Below are 17,227 nucleotides of genomic sequence, written 5' to 3' on the forward strand. Positions count from 1 at the left end.
TGTGAATTTTTTTTGATTGATTAATTTTTTTTTTGTACACATTGTCATGTTAATTATAATTCAAATGCATTTTGTTTTATTGGCCACAATATCATTGCTATTTGTCTGAGAGGGGCACTTTTGAAAAATTTTGAAAAAGGGCAGGGACATGAGTCCCTAAAGCCCCACCCCCCGCATATGCCTGTAGTACGTGTCTATATAAATGCCAGCAGAAAACCTTCATTTGCTACTTGAGGGCTGAAGACACACAGAAAGAGAAACATCAATACTAAGGTATGACTTTATTTGCACTTAATATTATCTCTTTTTATATATTACGCTTTGTGTACTGTGCAGTCCATATTGACAGACTTCGGGCAGACAATTGGCAGTCATAGGCATCCATTGGGACTGATGGTAGAGAACAAGGTGCTTTTTTTTTTTTTTTTTGTTTGTTTGTTTGTTTGTTTGTTTGTTTGTGAGAAGGGGCGTTTATAATCAGTAGCGGTTTTTGGCACGGGCGAACCGGGCAGTCTCCTGGGGCGGCATTTTTTGATGATACACGAGGGGCGGTACGAGCAGTTACAAAAAAAAATCCTCTGCGCCGCGAAGCGGTTTTCTATTATCTATCATTTCAGTGTGTGGGGAACTGGCAAATTGGCGCCCCTGCTTGCTGAGAGGGTGCCGTGTATGAGGCGCAGGGCTGGACAAAAGTGATGCGAACGCCTAGAGAGAGAGACAGTTCGCAAGAGAGACCGAGCGTGTCCGAGAGAGAGCGAGATGCGCGAGAGAGACCGAAAATACGCGCGAAGTCATAGCCGTGCATAGAAGGGGAAAGGGGAGCGGGGCTTGGCGCGGGGGGCAGTTCACCTCTGTGTCTCTCCCAAATGGAATGGAGTCACACCTCGACTTTCTTCCAATTTCCATTTTAAATGGGGTGGCCACATAGGCGGAGTTTAGGGGGGGCTAGGGGGGGCACTGCCCCCCCAGACGAGAGCCAATAATGATTTTGTCTGAGCTATGAATAAAATATAAAAATTAAATAATTAACATTTTCTCATTTTATTTGTATTATTTTATTATTTTAGTGGTTAGAATAAGTATGTTTTGGGTTAAATGAATTAAGTCCCATATCCTCCCGAGTCGCGGATGCTGGGCCGGACTTACCATTGGGCTTGAGTGGGCTGCAGCCCATGGGCCCCACCTTGGAGGGGGCCCCGCCTTTGCCCGTTTATGTTTGTTTGATTTGTTCATTATTATATGCTATTCAGAATTCATTCATTATTAACCGCATTTCCACTGCGCAGGCGAGCAGTGTTGCCAAGTCAGCGGTTTCCCCGTGGAATTTGGCTACTTTAACACTGTTTCTGCGGGTTGATTTTCATGTCCGCGGGTTTAAGCGACCACAAGAACGTGATATTTATTCCCTAAAATGCGATTTTTACCAGGGGACCCCTCGAAATGCGATTGGGTTAGTTTAGGCTAGTTTTGAGTACCAGTTGGGCAGGTTTTGTCGTGAAAACCTGGCAACCATGCAGCGCAAGATCTAAACGGGCAAGCTGAGGCTACTACAGCTTATAACTACAACTAGACCTTCAAGTTCACAATCAAACAGCATAAACTGGTATTCATAAACTGACATTTCACATAGAAGGACACTGAATCGCGTTTGCATCAACTGGTTTGTTATCACATGGCTACTTCAGCTCCATTAAGCTTTTAGCCCAGAAGAGCACACATTTATAAAGATAATCATAAATTCTCAAATGTTCACACCTCATTTCTTTACAGAGGATGATTTTATATTAATATATTAATCTTGCACTAAATTATGCGATCATCTGATGAGTTTTGAGCGCTCTTTCTTGTCTTACTGCCATTACACATAGTGGGGAAGATATGTCATTAAAATGATTTTAAATAAAAAATGACTATTTAATAAGTTTCTGTTTTTATAACATAGCTATGCCTATGATGTAGGACTTAGCCTATCGCACAAACAAGTCCGTTTTTTATATATATATATATATATATATATATATATATATATATATATATATATATTTTTATATATATATATATATATATGCAAGATCGCAAATGTATAGTAAACAACAACTTACAGAATTCCGTTTTGCTATGTCAGAAAGAAAATAGAACAAACAGCAGAACCGCTGCATCTCCAAAGTGTTTTGTTCCTCAGGGTTACACGGACCAGTAAATGATTCAAAGTATTTGTTTGCAAAGTTAAATTAATCAGATTTTTAAAAAGAATTGGTTGATTCAACTCTATCATTAAGACAGTCACTTGCTGCTACCTACTGGTGGTTGTAGTTTCATATTTAAATAAAAGTAGCTTATTTTATATTTTTAATATTTCTACATTAAAATGTAATATTTAAACAACATTTATGCACAATCCATCTATAAATTTTGTTGATAGTGACTTAATTTGATTTTTAATAGCCAGCATGTCTTTTTATTTGATTGAATTTGATTAAATAAGAACCTGACATAAGAGGACACAGATATAACAATAACTTTTATAATACTAATAAGCCAACATCTGTTTTTTTTTTTTTTTTTTTTGCTCAAAGTTATTTCAGTGTTTTGATTTCTCAACTGAGAGAGAACACATCCTGTTTATTATATTATAATGAATATTTAATATTACATTTAAATTATGACTATAGCCTAGACATGTTGCATATTAATTGTACTGTTTATAAAACCTCAAAGCATGTTTGTTCATTTTGTGTTACTCCATAATGATGTTCTATTTGAGGGCATTTGTAGTGTAGGTATAGGGCCCAAACATAACCTCAAGCCCAGGGGCCCCCGCCTGCCTAAGTCCTGCCCTGCGCGGATGGTTCTTAACTTGAGAGGACATGAGAGGACTCTCTTTTCGTTATTTTCCAGCTTTAGCAAGTTAACAAATATTTGTTGTTTTCTTTATAAACTCGCTAATAAAAATGTGGTGGACTGAGTCATTTCTGGCTGAATTGGACAGGCGATTTGAAGCGATGGCCTTGAGTGTGGGGCGTGATTCAGTATTTAGTTAAAGCACATACACAAGGCTTATTCACCCTCGGCTAGTGACAGCTGAAGTGGATCTTGTGAAATGTGCGATCGCATCGTCGATTACTCTTTAGAAACTTAAAGATGACTGTGCATACCATGAGCGCTCAGACTGACCTGAGATTTGCCCCGCAAACATTTCAGCAGTTATTATAGGCCCGTGTGTCCCGCATTTCTGTCGACTGAACCAGCCATGCCATTAATTATGAATTTATCAGTCTTTTGCATGCCAAAGTAAATTTCTGCATATACATATTACGCCAGATAGAAGCAGGAAAATCGTGCTATATTTCACCATGAGATCGGGGTTAGCCCGCAACAATTAATTTGTTGGCTATTTTACAAATGGGAATACAAATAATTCATGACAATATTTAAAATTCAAGCCTGCCCATAAAATTTATAGTGAAAAGTACTTTAAAAGCATCTGGAATGCAATAAAGTGTTTTTAAAGCTGTTTTTAAAGCATTTGCTGAACGGATAATTTTTTTTTTTTTAAATAGGATAATAAATAATTCACATATCAGACAAAATTGTGTTGCAGCAAGTCCTTTAAATTTTAAGGTATTCAGAACAGAGCAACATAAAAATCAGAATAAAAAAAATATTTTTTATAATTTTCTATACAATTACAGGATACAGTTTTACATATGCCATATGTATGTTTTTTTATTTTTTTTTATTGTACAGAATTATAAAATAAAACGCAAATTATAATAGGGCCTGTTTCAGGCTTTTCCTTATTTTTATATTTTAGACATCCATCAATTATGGTTATGAAAAAAATGACTCGCCATCTCATTGGATGTGCCTTTAGAGAGAACTGCACGGATTACACAATGAAAGAGTTTCTATTTTCAATTTGAATTATTTTCATTTTAAAGAAGTAATTTAAAGCTTTCTATATATATATATATATATATATATATATATATATATATATATATATATATTTTTTTATTTTTTTTTTTTTTTTTTTTTTTTTTTTTTTTTCTTTTTCATTTCTGTTAGGCAATTCACTGAGTTTAGGTTCATCATTGAACCTATGAAAAAAAATCATTGTGAAGTACTCCTGTTCAAGAACGAGACGGCAGAAAGCGTTTTTTTTTTCTTTATTTTATAAAAGCACAACGTTTTGTTGATATTGTGAGTGCACACAAATAAAACTAGACCCTTTATAGTTTAAAATGATGTATTACTCTTACCTTTATGAGCAAAAATGACTGCGTATTTAAAGTTGTTTCCACTGCTAGAAAAAAAATACTATTGTTCGCGCTGGCGCCTCCATGTCCTGCGGCTTCCACTCTCCACACACAAACGACTGGATAAGCGTCTAACAGCGCACATTTATCTAGGTTAAAACATTTAAACTAACATTGTAATATGCTTGAACTGTTATGAATATAGATTTATATATAAGATGTGATGATTTGAGAAGGCTAAATTGATTAAACATATAGGCTATGATCAATTCACTGTCTGCCGCTGGCCGCTTACATTTAAGGAACAAAAAAATGCTCCAAACGTTTATCTAAATTAAATTTATAAAAAAAAACTAAACGAAATATATTCACTTTTCCATTACATACAAAACTGAATTACTTTAATAGCTGAAAGAGTAGTTTAAGCTGTTTTGGGGAAATGGGGAAAAAAGACTGGCTAGGGCCTATGTTTGAGGACCCTGCAGGGCTCTAATCCACTTCATCCAATGCTGTTTTGTTCTGTTTTCATCTGTGAGCATGCTCTTGATATATGTATTTTACCATTTAGTTGAGTTTGAAACGTGTGGCACATTCGTTCTGCTCTCACTGATCATTTGGTCCTCCATAAAAAATAAATTTAAAAAAAAACTCTGTGCGTAACCTCGGGAAATTTTTATTTATTTATTTATTTATGTATTATGTATTTTACTGTCGAATATATATTATATAAATATATGAAATATAGAACAAATAAAAAAAAAGTGTTCGCGGCTCGTCTGCCAGTGGGTGCCCCCCCAAGCATAAAAGTGAAACTCCGCCTATGGGTGGCCAGTCTGGGGCACTGGCTCAAAAGAGGGTGGCCGAGGGTGTGGGGGGGGGGGGGCGTGGGGTTATGGTTTGCGGCACGATGTATGTTAAAATACATTGTGTATACACTCACTAAACAAAGAGTGACAGTTTTTTTTTTTTTAGTGGTAAAGAGCACTCTTTGCAAGCTTTCTAGTCTGTGATCCATTTAAAATGTAGAACTTTGTTTTTCAGCCACACACACGTTGCAAAGTTTCGTGAATGAAATCTGCATATTTATGTGGGAGTTCACTCTCGAAGTAGCAGTGATTGACACAATGATGACCAAAGCAATAGACAGGATGTGAAAATGGGCATTAAGACTAGAGCACCCTCACTAATTTTAGAAGCACCCTCAGTGATTATTTCTGGAACCTGGTTAATACGCCTTTTATTGCAAAACTATATACAAAAACAACAAATATACAAATGCACTTAATAAAAATAATTGAATAAATGCATATTTATAAGTTAAGCACCTAACTAAAATAAGTAGGCTATTAATAAAATAAATAACTAAAGAAGGCTGACTATAATCAGCTTGCTTCCATTTAATGAGATAAGCCTAGTCCTCATCTGAATTAGAAAAAAAGCACCTCTAGTCTTCAGTGATGCAGGAACGTTTGAGCATACACGTAATCTCTGAGCAAAAGCAGAGCCAATTCATAAAAGAACAATGTATATTTAAAAGCACACATCCAGTTTTGCGTGAGTGAAGGATCTGGGGTGGCCAGCCAAATTTTGGGGGGGTGGGGGGTGCCACCCCTGGCCACCACGTAGACACGCCTCTGCTTCCAAATAACGCACATTTCATTCATAATATTATAAATACAGGCCTATAGTTCCTGCACATTTTTGTTTTTCTGAATTGTGTGAAATGGCTCATAAAATAGGTAATACAAAACGACAGGGGCGTCGGACTGGGGGTAAAACCAGTACTGATTACCAGGGCCCCAAAGGAAGAGAGGGCCCTTGAAAAGTCTGGAATATATTTTATTTTACCTGGATATTTTCATGGTGGGGGGCATGGGGGACCATCAGGACTGCATATGCATAGGGCCCGGGATCTTGTGCAACGCTACTGCAAAACGATTATGTGGTCACCAAGGTGAATTGGTTTAGTCTTGACTTCTGGTCGTAAGTGACAGTGTTGGGGTGATGGGAAATCTCTTGATTGTCAAGTGCCAAATAAACACAGAGATGGACAGGAAAAGGTCAAAGCCATCAGGTGCCCAATTTAGAAATAAAATAAATAAAAAAAGAATAAGGAGAAGAGGAGGAGAAACGAGCAAAAGATAAAGGTATGCAACTACTGTATGTTCTCTCTGTATGATTATTACGGTATCCATGTCATGAATGAAGGGCTATGTTAATTGGTGGGTATAACTCTAAAATTTGTTAGCCTTTTTTGCTATGATGCTTGCTATGCTTATACAACAGTAATTCGGTTTTAACTCAACAAACAGATCTAATTTCACCATAATATTGTGGTTTGCAACAAAACTGTTACAAGTTCAGTTATTATTTATTTCCAATAGTTTGGTTAACGTCAGGTGCTGTAATTAGCCAACAGAATTTTCAAATCTGTGTAATTATCACTTAAATCGGACTACTTTTTAAATTGTAATTCATAAACCAACATCTCAGACGTTATGTCAAAACGTTATGGTGTTTCAAATATAAAAATGACTTTGTTACAGAACAGGGCATTGATTTGATACATGTCCACTGTAGAGGACATCAGGACTTAAATCATGTTTATCAAGCATTTTGGGAGACACAGCAAGTGAATATGGAAATAAATTATACATCAATATTCCTATGAAATATTAGATATTAATATTTAAATGTTGCCAATTATTACTCTAGTTATTACACTTCTTTTTTCATTAAATGTTGCTCCAAGAACACATTAATATTCAAATTAGATACAGTGTATAGATACATTGCATTGAATGGGAATATTATTTATGGCCATTTTACCCACATACTGCATGAAGTAAAATGGTGTATCAATTCATTCCATTATATCTTCCATAACATAGTTGAAAATCATATTTATACAAATTTTGGTAAAAAAAATAAATAAATCCTGAAACTCAAAAAGTTATTGGTGATTGAAAAAAAATCAAAGTGTTTTTGCCTATACATATTCACGAGTTCACCCTTACATCTAATCTGTTAGCAAATAGTAAGCATATTTTGGCATGCTGTCCTGGGGGAGGGCTCCGGGTCCGGAATATAGCCCGAACCAAAAGAACTCCCCCTATCCCTAATGTGGGATAAAAATAGATTAGGAATGAGGAGTTGGGGTGGAGGAAGGATGCCGGAAAACTGTCGCAGGACAGAGGTAAGTAGGCTGCATTTATATACCCGTATTGTGCTAGTTAAGATGGTTAGCTTAATGAGTTGCACCTGTGCCAAATTGGTTGATTATCTGATCATGCTCCTCCCGAACCTTGTAAATAAAACATCATTAATTTCATGTCATTTTATTTTTACTATAGTACAATATAGTCCTAGTGTCCACTACAGAGGACATAGCATAACATATGAGTAAAATATCATTTTTCAAAAATGTTTTTTTTGTTTCTTATGCTCTAAACCAGGGGTGCCCAACCCTGCTCCTGGCGATCGACTGTCCTGCAAAGTTCAGCTCCAACCCTAATCAAACACACCTGAAGCAACTAATTAAGGTCTTCAGGCTCACTTAAAAATTAAAGGCAGGTGTGTTTGATTAGGGTTGAAGCTAAACAATGCAGGACAGTCGATCGCCAGGAGCAGGGTTGGGCACTGCTCTAAACCAGGGGTGCCCAACATGAAAAAAAAAAAAAAAACTACATTCAAAAAACTTTTTTTTCCTAGATTCTCTTAGGTGTGTAGAACTTTTTCGGTCACACAAATGTTGCAAAGTTTCAGGAAAGATGTCTGCATAATCAGTGGCGGCTCGTGGGTTTTAAAATAGAGGAGGCACACTTATTGTATTGGTCTGGGATCCCTGCCGATTATTATTATTATTATTTGCTTAACCACTTAAAAATTGATTTTTGGAACACGTAAAGAAATTGACACTCGGGTGTCCCCACCACTTTTTGCCAAGGTTGATATTGTCCCTAACACTTTTTGAAAGTAATTGAAAAATATCTTGCAGAATGTATGTATTAAAGGGAAAACAAGATCAATAAATGATTCTTCATAAACTAGGGTATAAATATTTACAATTTAAGCACTTAACTAAAATAAGTAGGCTATATTAATAAAATAAATAACTACAGAAGGCTGACTATAATCAGCTTGCTTCCATTTAGTGAGAAACGCCTCTTCATCTGAATTAAAAAAAAAGCTCTTCTAGTCTTCAGTGATGCGAAGACAACGTTTGAGCATGTACACGTAATATCTGAGTGAGAGCAGAGACAATTTATCCACCTTTTTCCTGACTTAAAAATGGGCATCGCCATTTGTAAATTCTATGGGTCTAGCTTCCGGTCTCATTTACGTCCAGCTATTTTTAGCTGTACAAAACAGTTTGTTTTGGTGCTTGATATTGACAATTGATGTGTCCTATCATGTTATTTTAATCTGTTATCTTAATTAAGAACACACTGGTTTGTACTGCATACAATTTTACCGTTTACTGCATGTCGTTATTGTCCTCGTTATTTACCTATAGTGGCTAATGAAACGGAAGTCACACCCATAGGCTTACTTTCGAATTGAGGAAAAAGGTGGATAAAAGAACAATGTATATTTCAAAGCACACGTCCAGTTTTGTGTGAGTGACGGAAATCTGCTTGCGAGTGGAGAGATTATTGCTCACGCATTACATGGATCACATAACATTATGCGCACTCGTTATTAGTCATTTAGGTCACGCTATAGAAACCACCTAAAATTAAGTATAAAAAGGGGAAGAAAGCGGTCCTAGGCAGATGCACATGCCAGGATCCGCCACTGCCAGATACGGTTAGAAATTTACTTAAAACAAGCTAATAGCATAGTCTTTTACAGTGTTGGGCTAGTTACTCAAAGAATGTAATATATTACTCATTACTAGTAACTCATTTGAAAAGTAATATGGTTTCTTTACTTATTACTTTCTGGCAACAGTAATTAATTACACTATACTAGTTACATTACTTTTTCTTCACGCCCCACAAACGTAGTAACTGTGAATCTTCCCCATAAAATTCTTTTACAATGGATTGCAGTTAGAAGTTATTACAAACACTCAATAGATTGATAGTGACATTCAAGTAGAAGTGTTGTATTAATCTCATTAATTGACGTGTAGCTTGAAGCTAATTGTAATTTCTCCCTTACCCATATATGATCATATTTCATCATGTATTTAATCAAATCACATAAGTTTGTAATAAACTGTTTAATTAAAAAAAAAAAGCTTTTTAATTATAGTAATATAACGTACCACATGCTGATCAGAGGGTTGTGGGTGGGATGTAATGCCAGAGTAAAGTAAAGACACAACTTACACAACAGTGTTCAGATCATCATTTTTCCTGACAAAATCAATATAATGCAATATTTCTATCTGCTGAATGTAAGCTTTTACATATTCCATGCTTGCCTGCTGCACTGGGAACATCACATGCATGTGTGAGTCATGAAAATTATGAAAATAAATCTAGGAATTATTTGATTGTTGGATTTTAAGTCAGCAGGGTTGAGGCATCAAAAGTAACCAAGTAACTAAACTGTTTTATAGATGGTAACTATAATATTATTAATTACAATTAATAATTAATTAATTACACTGCTAGTTACTGCAAAACATCTCGGATACGTATCTAAGCCTCGTTCCCTGAAGGAGGAAACAGAGATGTCATGTCGGTGACCGACAAATTGGGGATTTCACTCAGAGAAACCAATCCACTTCAAGTGTAACTAAACGAGCCAATGCACATTGGCATGCAATTATTGCATCCAGCTGCTGCTGATCACAGCGTGAGTATAAGCATATTCAGTTTTTCACTGAGGAGCCTCTGAAGCGCCATCAGTCAACTCAAGAAGTTCCCTAGAGCATGCTAGACTCATCACACATGAAGCAGTTTGGCAGGAGCAGAACAATGTTGTCACACGGTTCCGAAATGAAAAGCTGGTATGTGTTGCACCTGCTGCCTTTTTATGCTCGCACTGTGATCAGCGAGCTGGATGCAACCATTGCATGCCAATGTGCATTGGTTTGTTTAGTTACACTCGAAGTGGATTGGTCTCTCTAAGTGAGATCCCCAATTCATCGGTCACCGACGTGACGTCGGGAGTGACTGACTGAAAGGGAAAGTAATATTGTATGTAGCAAAATCAAAGGGGAAATATGAATAATCAGGCATAACTAGTTAAGAGTAATTATAAATATTAAGATGCGCTGTAAGTATTTACTTGACATCTCAGAGTCAACTGTCTGTCAGTTCTAAAAACGTTAATTTCCTGGTTAAGGAAAATAACTTTCTTACTGTACAATTCTACTCAGAGCATGTAGCTAAAATCTGCATGATTAGGGACTTCAGTTATGAGCAAACAATGAACAACCTCAAGTGTGATACAAGTAAGACTTTATTAACTGCATAAACACTTAAACTAGTCTAACATACACATACACACACACACATGCATACAGTGTGCATAGGAAAAAGGGTTAAAGCTTAAGCAGTAAAGAGAAGAGAAATAAAGACATGAAGGTATGGTAGAATTTGATATTCAGCAGATCTACAGCCTGAAGGAAACATCAGTTTCTTAGTTCAAACACACCTTTGTAAAAGGTGCATATGATACTTAATGTATCAATTAATAAGACTAAGTTTGATACTTGCACATCTTGCCTGTTTGAAAAAAGAGTCCTGATGCACTTTGGGGATCCAGTTGGTCTCTGCTGAAGTGAGTTGATGAGAAAGACCAGTTCGAATCAGACGTTCTTGATGAATGGAAAGTCAAGGTGGGTTTTAAGGCTCTTAGCTCAGCATCTTCTCCTGGAATCTAAAAGAACCGCCCTGATCTATATGATCTATATAGGATGCAGGGCCGGCGCCACGGGGGGACTATCCCGCCCCCTCACCCAAGATGAGTGTGAAAATAGATTTTAATTATGAAATATAATGGTTTATTTAAAAAAATATATTTGCCAAATGCATAGGCTTTCTATCATTAATATGATGCTATTATAGCAACAATTTAGGACAGTCCGTTTGGCAAAGTGAAATTTTAATTGTTACTCTGACACAAATTCCCGCGCAAGCGGTGTAACTAAGAAAGCAGCAATACTGAGTAAGCTATGATGAAATATTTTTTTCATGTTTAATAGAGGGCTAGATGATCGTAGTTTAATCATTGTCGATGTATTTTTATTGTTTGTTGATGTTAGAGTTTGTTTAACTTAAAGTGATGCATCTATTAAATGGGTCACAATAAATGTATTATGTCAGGGAATCTGTCGCAATGAGCTTGTGTTTCATTGTAAAGCAGACACAATTAAGTATTTCTGGTGGTTGTGGTGGTATCACTTGTCTATATTTGTGGTAAAACTGCTGCCTAAAACTGTTTGTTTGTTTGTTTATTTATTTATTTTTATTGCAAATTTTGTTGTCAAGTGTGTTTTTGTTTCACAAGCTAAACAAAAAAAATAACAAGAAAATGACAGAGATAGACATATCCACCTCACATAGACATCCATAAACATTAATCCATTTAAAAGTGCTCTCCATTTGAATTTAAAAGATGTTGTTTTAACACAGCTTTGAACATGTGTAAAGATTTGACAGATCTAATAGATTGAGGGAGGTCATTCCACAATTTAGGGCCTGCTCAAGAAAAAGCTCTGTCACCTCTATGTTTATATTTTGTCCTGGTAGTGCACAGCAGATGTTGATTTTCTGATCTCAGGGATCTAGAGGGGGTGTAGATTGCAACCAAACCGGACAAATACACAGGAGCTAGATTGTGCAAGGCCTTAAAGACAAGTACAAGGATTTTATAAATAATTCTAAGTCGTACTGGCAGCCACTTTAACCCTCTGGAGTCTAAGGGTATTTTTGGGGCCTGGAGAAGTTTTGTCATGCCCTGACATTTGTGCTTTTTTTCAGTTTCTTATAAATATCTAAATGGCTAAAGTCTAATCTCACTGTAATCAGCACAAACTAGGCTATAATAATATGTGAGCAGCATGTATGTACATGATTGTGTTTTTGAGAAAAAAAATGTTATGCGTGGTTAGTGAAAAACTAAAAATGTTAAATCACTTGAAAAAGGCATAAAACACATACAGAAATTGGTTCCCAGGAATTTTGAGAACTGGAGCTTGTAGCCTAGAATTTTTTTTTTCTAAAATGATGTGAAAAATCATCTTGTTTACTCACTTACAGAAAACAATATATTAATTTAAATTTTCTGAGATACTTTTTGTTGGTAAAAGTCATATGCGAGTAGGCGTCAACTATCATGAATTCACACCTGAGAAGACAAAGACCTGCATAATGAGCTGCATAATGAGCCATTCAGTCAGCTGTGTCACTGAGAGGGATGAGTTACAAGAAAGAATGTGAGGACAAAATAAATGTATATAATTTTATGTTTGTAGTTTATTTAGAATATATTTAATTATCCCCACAACATAATTTAATATTCACTTGTGAGTGCAGTTAAACAGTTTATTAGGAAAAATCAAAGCTGACTTTCAAACTGAATTTTTTTGCATCATTACTCCAGTCACACAATCCTTCAGAAATCCTTTTAACAATCTTATTTTCTACAAAAAAAAAAAACATTTATTGTTATTATTATCATCATCATTATTATTATTATTATTATTATTATTATTATTAATGTTGAAAAGAGCTGAGAATATTTTTTTTTAGGTATTTTAGGGGGGATAAATTGAAAGAACAGCAATGATTGTTACATTTGCTACAGTTACATTTATTGTTACATTTATATTATTTACATCAAGCTTTTGAATGGTATAGTAGTGTATATTGTTATTGAAGCTTCATAATATTTCACTTGATTATACATTTAGTCAGGCATTATAGTTTGGAAAAAGTCTTTGGAAAAAGTCTAACTAGTAAAATGTTTACACGTTATGTGTAAAAACTAGTACAAGTATATAAATAAATAAAAAGAGACTTACTCATGTTTATGAACTCTGCTGAATAAAGTGCTTCATTCTTTTTTCTGAGGAAATCCAAATCTCAAATCCTCAACCACATCACATCTTTTTGGGGTGAATTATGTCTTATTCCTCTCATCGCGAAGCAAACAGTAAAATAAAAAAAACTTGAAGAACAGTCTCGCTGCGTTGTCTTCTGTTGTGTGGGCGTATTCAAAAGCCGCGCGCTTCAGTGAAACATTTGAATCTCAAAAGCGCGGAGCCTGCGCGGGGGCGTGGTCGCATTAGAAGATAATGAAGGGAGACGTGAAAAACGGACATCGCGTTGTTTTCATATGGATTACTTTATCACAGAATATTTGTTTTCGGCAGCACTTGTTTAGTTTAAAAGTAGACATGTCAGGCTTTCTATAGATATCTCTCTCATGTCTCTTCGTTGAGTATTCACGGAGTTACAGTTCATTTTAATGACGCATTTGTATCTGAAGATCAGCGCAGACAAAGGCTGCAGACAGCACTCCTTGTTTGTTATCTTTATTTTCTAAGTGCACAAAGTTTTTGTTTGTATTATGTCTGTATACAAAAAAAAGTAGACCCTTTACAGATTCGATTGATGTATTGCACTTATCTGTACGATCAAAACTGAAAGTGTAATTTAAGTTCTTTTCGGGGTTATCAGGAGAAAATACCCCAAAACGCGTATACGCGTTAATCGACTCCAGAGGGTTAATGAAATTAATAAAGGAGTCACAGATTCATATTTCTTTGCAGACTTGATCATTTTTGCAGCAGCATTTTGGATTTTCTGTAAACGCATAAGAGCTCGAACATCAACTCCATAATAAAGGGAATTACAGTAATCCATTCGAGAAAAGACAATGGACGTAATTGCTCTCTCAAAATCTGAACTAGATAGAAATGGTTTAGTCTTAGCTAACAGACGTAAATTAAAAAAACAAGATCTCACCACAGTGTTAATTTGTCTGTCCAACTTTAAATCACTATCCAGAACAAATCCCAAATTTTTTACATTAGATTTAACAAAACCAGTCAAAGAAGTTGCATTCAAGCACTGCAGCACCTCATTCTTTCTAGGGCCAAACACAATAACATCGGTTTTATTTACATTAAGCTTTAAAAAATTTGCAGCCATCCAATCCTTAACATAGTGTCAGCATGCTAATAAAGTGTCAAGTGAGTTTGAATTCAACTCACTCATAGGCAAATAAATCTGCGTATCATCAGCGTAGCAATGGAATGACACTTTATATTTGCGAAAAATAGCCCCTGAAGGTAGCATATAAAGGGAGAACAGAATTGGAGCAAGAACTGAACCTGTGGGACTCCCCAAGGAAGATGTAATCTTGAAGATTTACAGCCCCCAATATTAACAGAAAAAAAATCTATCCGTGAGATACGATTTAAACCATTTGAGAACATTACCTTTTAGGCCAACCCAGTGTTCTCTAGGCGGTTGATCAAAATCTCATGGTCCACCATATCAAACGCTGCACTAAGGTCAAGCAGAATTAAAATAACATTATCGCCATTATCCAGTGAAACAAAGATGTTATTTAACACTTTGACCAACACTGTCTCAGTGCTGTGGCAGGACTTAAAGCCCGACTGAAATGGCTCACTAACTGAATTCACAGTGATATGTGCTTGTAGCTGCCTAAATACCACTTTTTCTAAAACCTTGGCTAAAAAAGGTAAATTTGAGATCGGTCTAAAATTATTTGGATCCTCTATTGCCAAATTAGGCCTCTTTAATAATGGCAGAACTGTAGCATGCTTAAAAACTGCTGGACAGGTGCCCTGGCTAAGGCATTTATTAGTCAGATTCAACACCGTAGTCCCAACACTAGCAAAAAACTGCTTAAAAAAGATGAGGTGACAAAACATCACTTTTAGATGACGAAGGCTTAAGATGTACAACAATATCCGCCAAAGCTGGAAGGGTAATGAGATCGAATTCTCTCCATTCTGTGCTACAAGGCACAGCCAGGTCAAAAGACGGAGTCACCGGTAGTTTCGGTATTGTAGAATATAGACCAACAATTTTATCATTAAAAAAATTCAAAAAGTCTTCACAATTCAGGATAGAGGGATCTGGATACCTAGTTTGCCTAGGGTTAATAACTGAATTTATAATCTTGAATGAAATTTTAGGTTCATTCACATGTTGCGTGATAACATTCGAGTAATACTTATGTTTAGCATCTCTAGAGGCCTTCTGAAATGTCTGTAACGATTCTCTGAATATCTCATAATGGACCTGCAGTATGTTTTTTCCACCTCCTCTCAGCTTGTCGAGCATGTTGTCTAACTGCTCACATTTTTATTTCCTGGACGTTTAAATTTGGTGGCTATGCGATTTTGTTTTATTCAGTTCTCTGCCATCTGTATTTGCTAAGTAGCTTTTAATAGGTTAATTCACTCAGAACACATTTTTCATTCCACTGCTGTACTTTTCCATTGTATTTCAATGTAATGCACTACTCGACGTCGTGAATGCTGCGCTCTCATCTCAGGTCTTTAGCAGCTCATCGCGCAAAATTCACGTGCAGGGTGAATTAGGTGAGATAGGGTGACAATCACCCTCAGGATTTGAGTGAGCCAATGAGGAATGGTACCTTTTTTCACCTCAGCCGCCCCCTCATCAGTGCTGCGCTGGTGCCGGCTCAGATAGGGTGACAATCACCCTCAGGATTTGAGTGAGCCAATGAGGAATGGTACCTTTTGGAGGGAAGTTTTACAACTCTTTGTGACTAGTATGGTGTCTTGTATATGAAATTAGATTGGGGAAGAATCTTTAAGATTCTTATAAAACTAATGTGTTGCATAGGCATCAACATATATTATACACTCTCATTTAGATCATGAAAATATGAACTCATAGATACCAAACATCATATAGATGAGGTTATATTAACTAGTTATCCATCATAAGCATGCATAAAACACATACAATACACAAAAGACAATATACAAGAACAGTAACAGCATACACAATGCCCTAAAGTATAAAGGTTTTTCTATGAATTAATTAGAGAAGAGTCCCTTTTTTATGTGCATTATGTGTCTGTTTTTGAGAGACTTGAGTTAAGAGTTGCTTTGCACATTCCTGGGCGTCGTAAACCTAGTGTTATCAGATAGTTTGCCTTTGGTTGCTATGGAACCAGAGGCCTGTTCTGCCTTTTTTGAGGTGATAGTTGTTTTTTTTTGGGGGGGTGGTATATAGACTTTTTTTTTATGTGGGGGGGTTTTATATTTTTTTTTTTATATATAAAATATTTTTGTGTGTGTTTTTTGCAAATGCTACATATTACAGTAACTAAGTTAATAATTACTGTATTATTATACTATTACAGTAACTAATAGTTACTAGTTACTGCCCAACACTGGTCTTTTATTGTCATCAGGCGTCAGTTATGCGGTAATGCGCTATGGAATTATTGCGGAGCAAATTAATTGTAATATTAATTTAATAATAAAAGCAACCTAATAGTAATAGTAATATGCCTAATAATAATAATGTAACAAGCCTACATTAATTGGAAATGCCAAATACTCTTGATATTGCCAATATTTGATGCTTTTGACAATCTCTCTGGTTATTGTCCAAACATGATCTTTCAACCACTTTCTTTATTGCCCACAGGAGGGCTTGCGATATATATGCAAATGAAAAGCAGAGGTGTAAAAAGTACTCAACAATTTTACTCAAGCGAAAGTACAGATACTCAGTGAAAATTTTACTCAATTAACCCTTTGATGCACAAGATATGAAAACCCCTTCTAATGCACAACATGGATCTAAAATGACCCGTATTCATTTCCTATGTTATTTTATACTCCGCTGGGAATTTTATTGTTTTATCTTTTTAAATCATTTTGTTTCAGCATTTAATATTCCCTGGGCTAAAAATTCCTTGATCCATGAATATTCAAAATATATTTTTACAATGATCACAAATATATAAATATATATATATATATATAT

The 17,227-nt window shown here is 35.7% G+C and overlaps 1 pseudogene; it reads left to right on the forward strand.

Annotated features, from left to right (window-relative positions):
* The first annotated feature begins 238 nt into the window (after positions 1–238).
* LOC109051780 overlaps positions 239–17,227 on the forward strand; it is a 30,401-nt pseudogene continuing 13,412 nt past the window's right edge.

The sequence above is a fragment of the Cyprinus carpio genome, chromosome B22 (genome assembly GCF_018340385.1).
Source record: "Cyprinus carpio isolate SPL01 chromosome B22, ASM1834038v1, whole genome shotgun sequence".
NCBI classification, from domain to species: domain Eukaryota; kingdom Metazoa; phylum Chordata; class Actinopteri; order Cypriniformes; family Cyprinidae; genus Cyprinus; species Cyprinus carpio.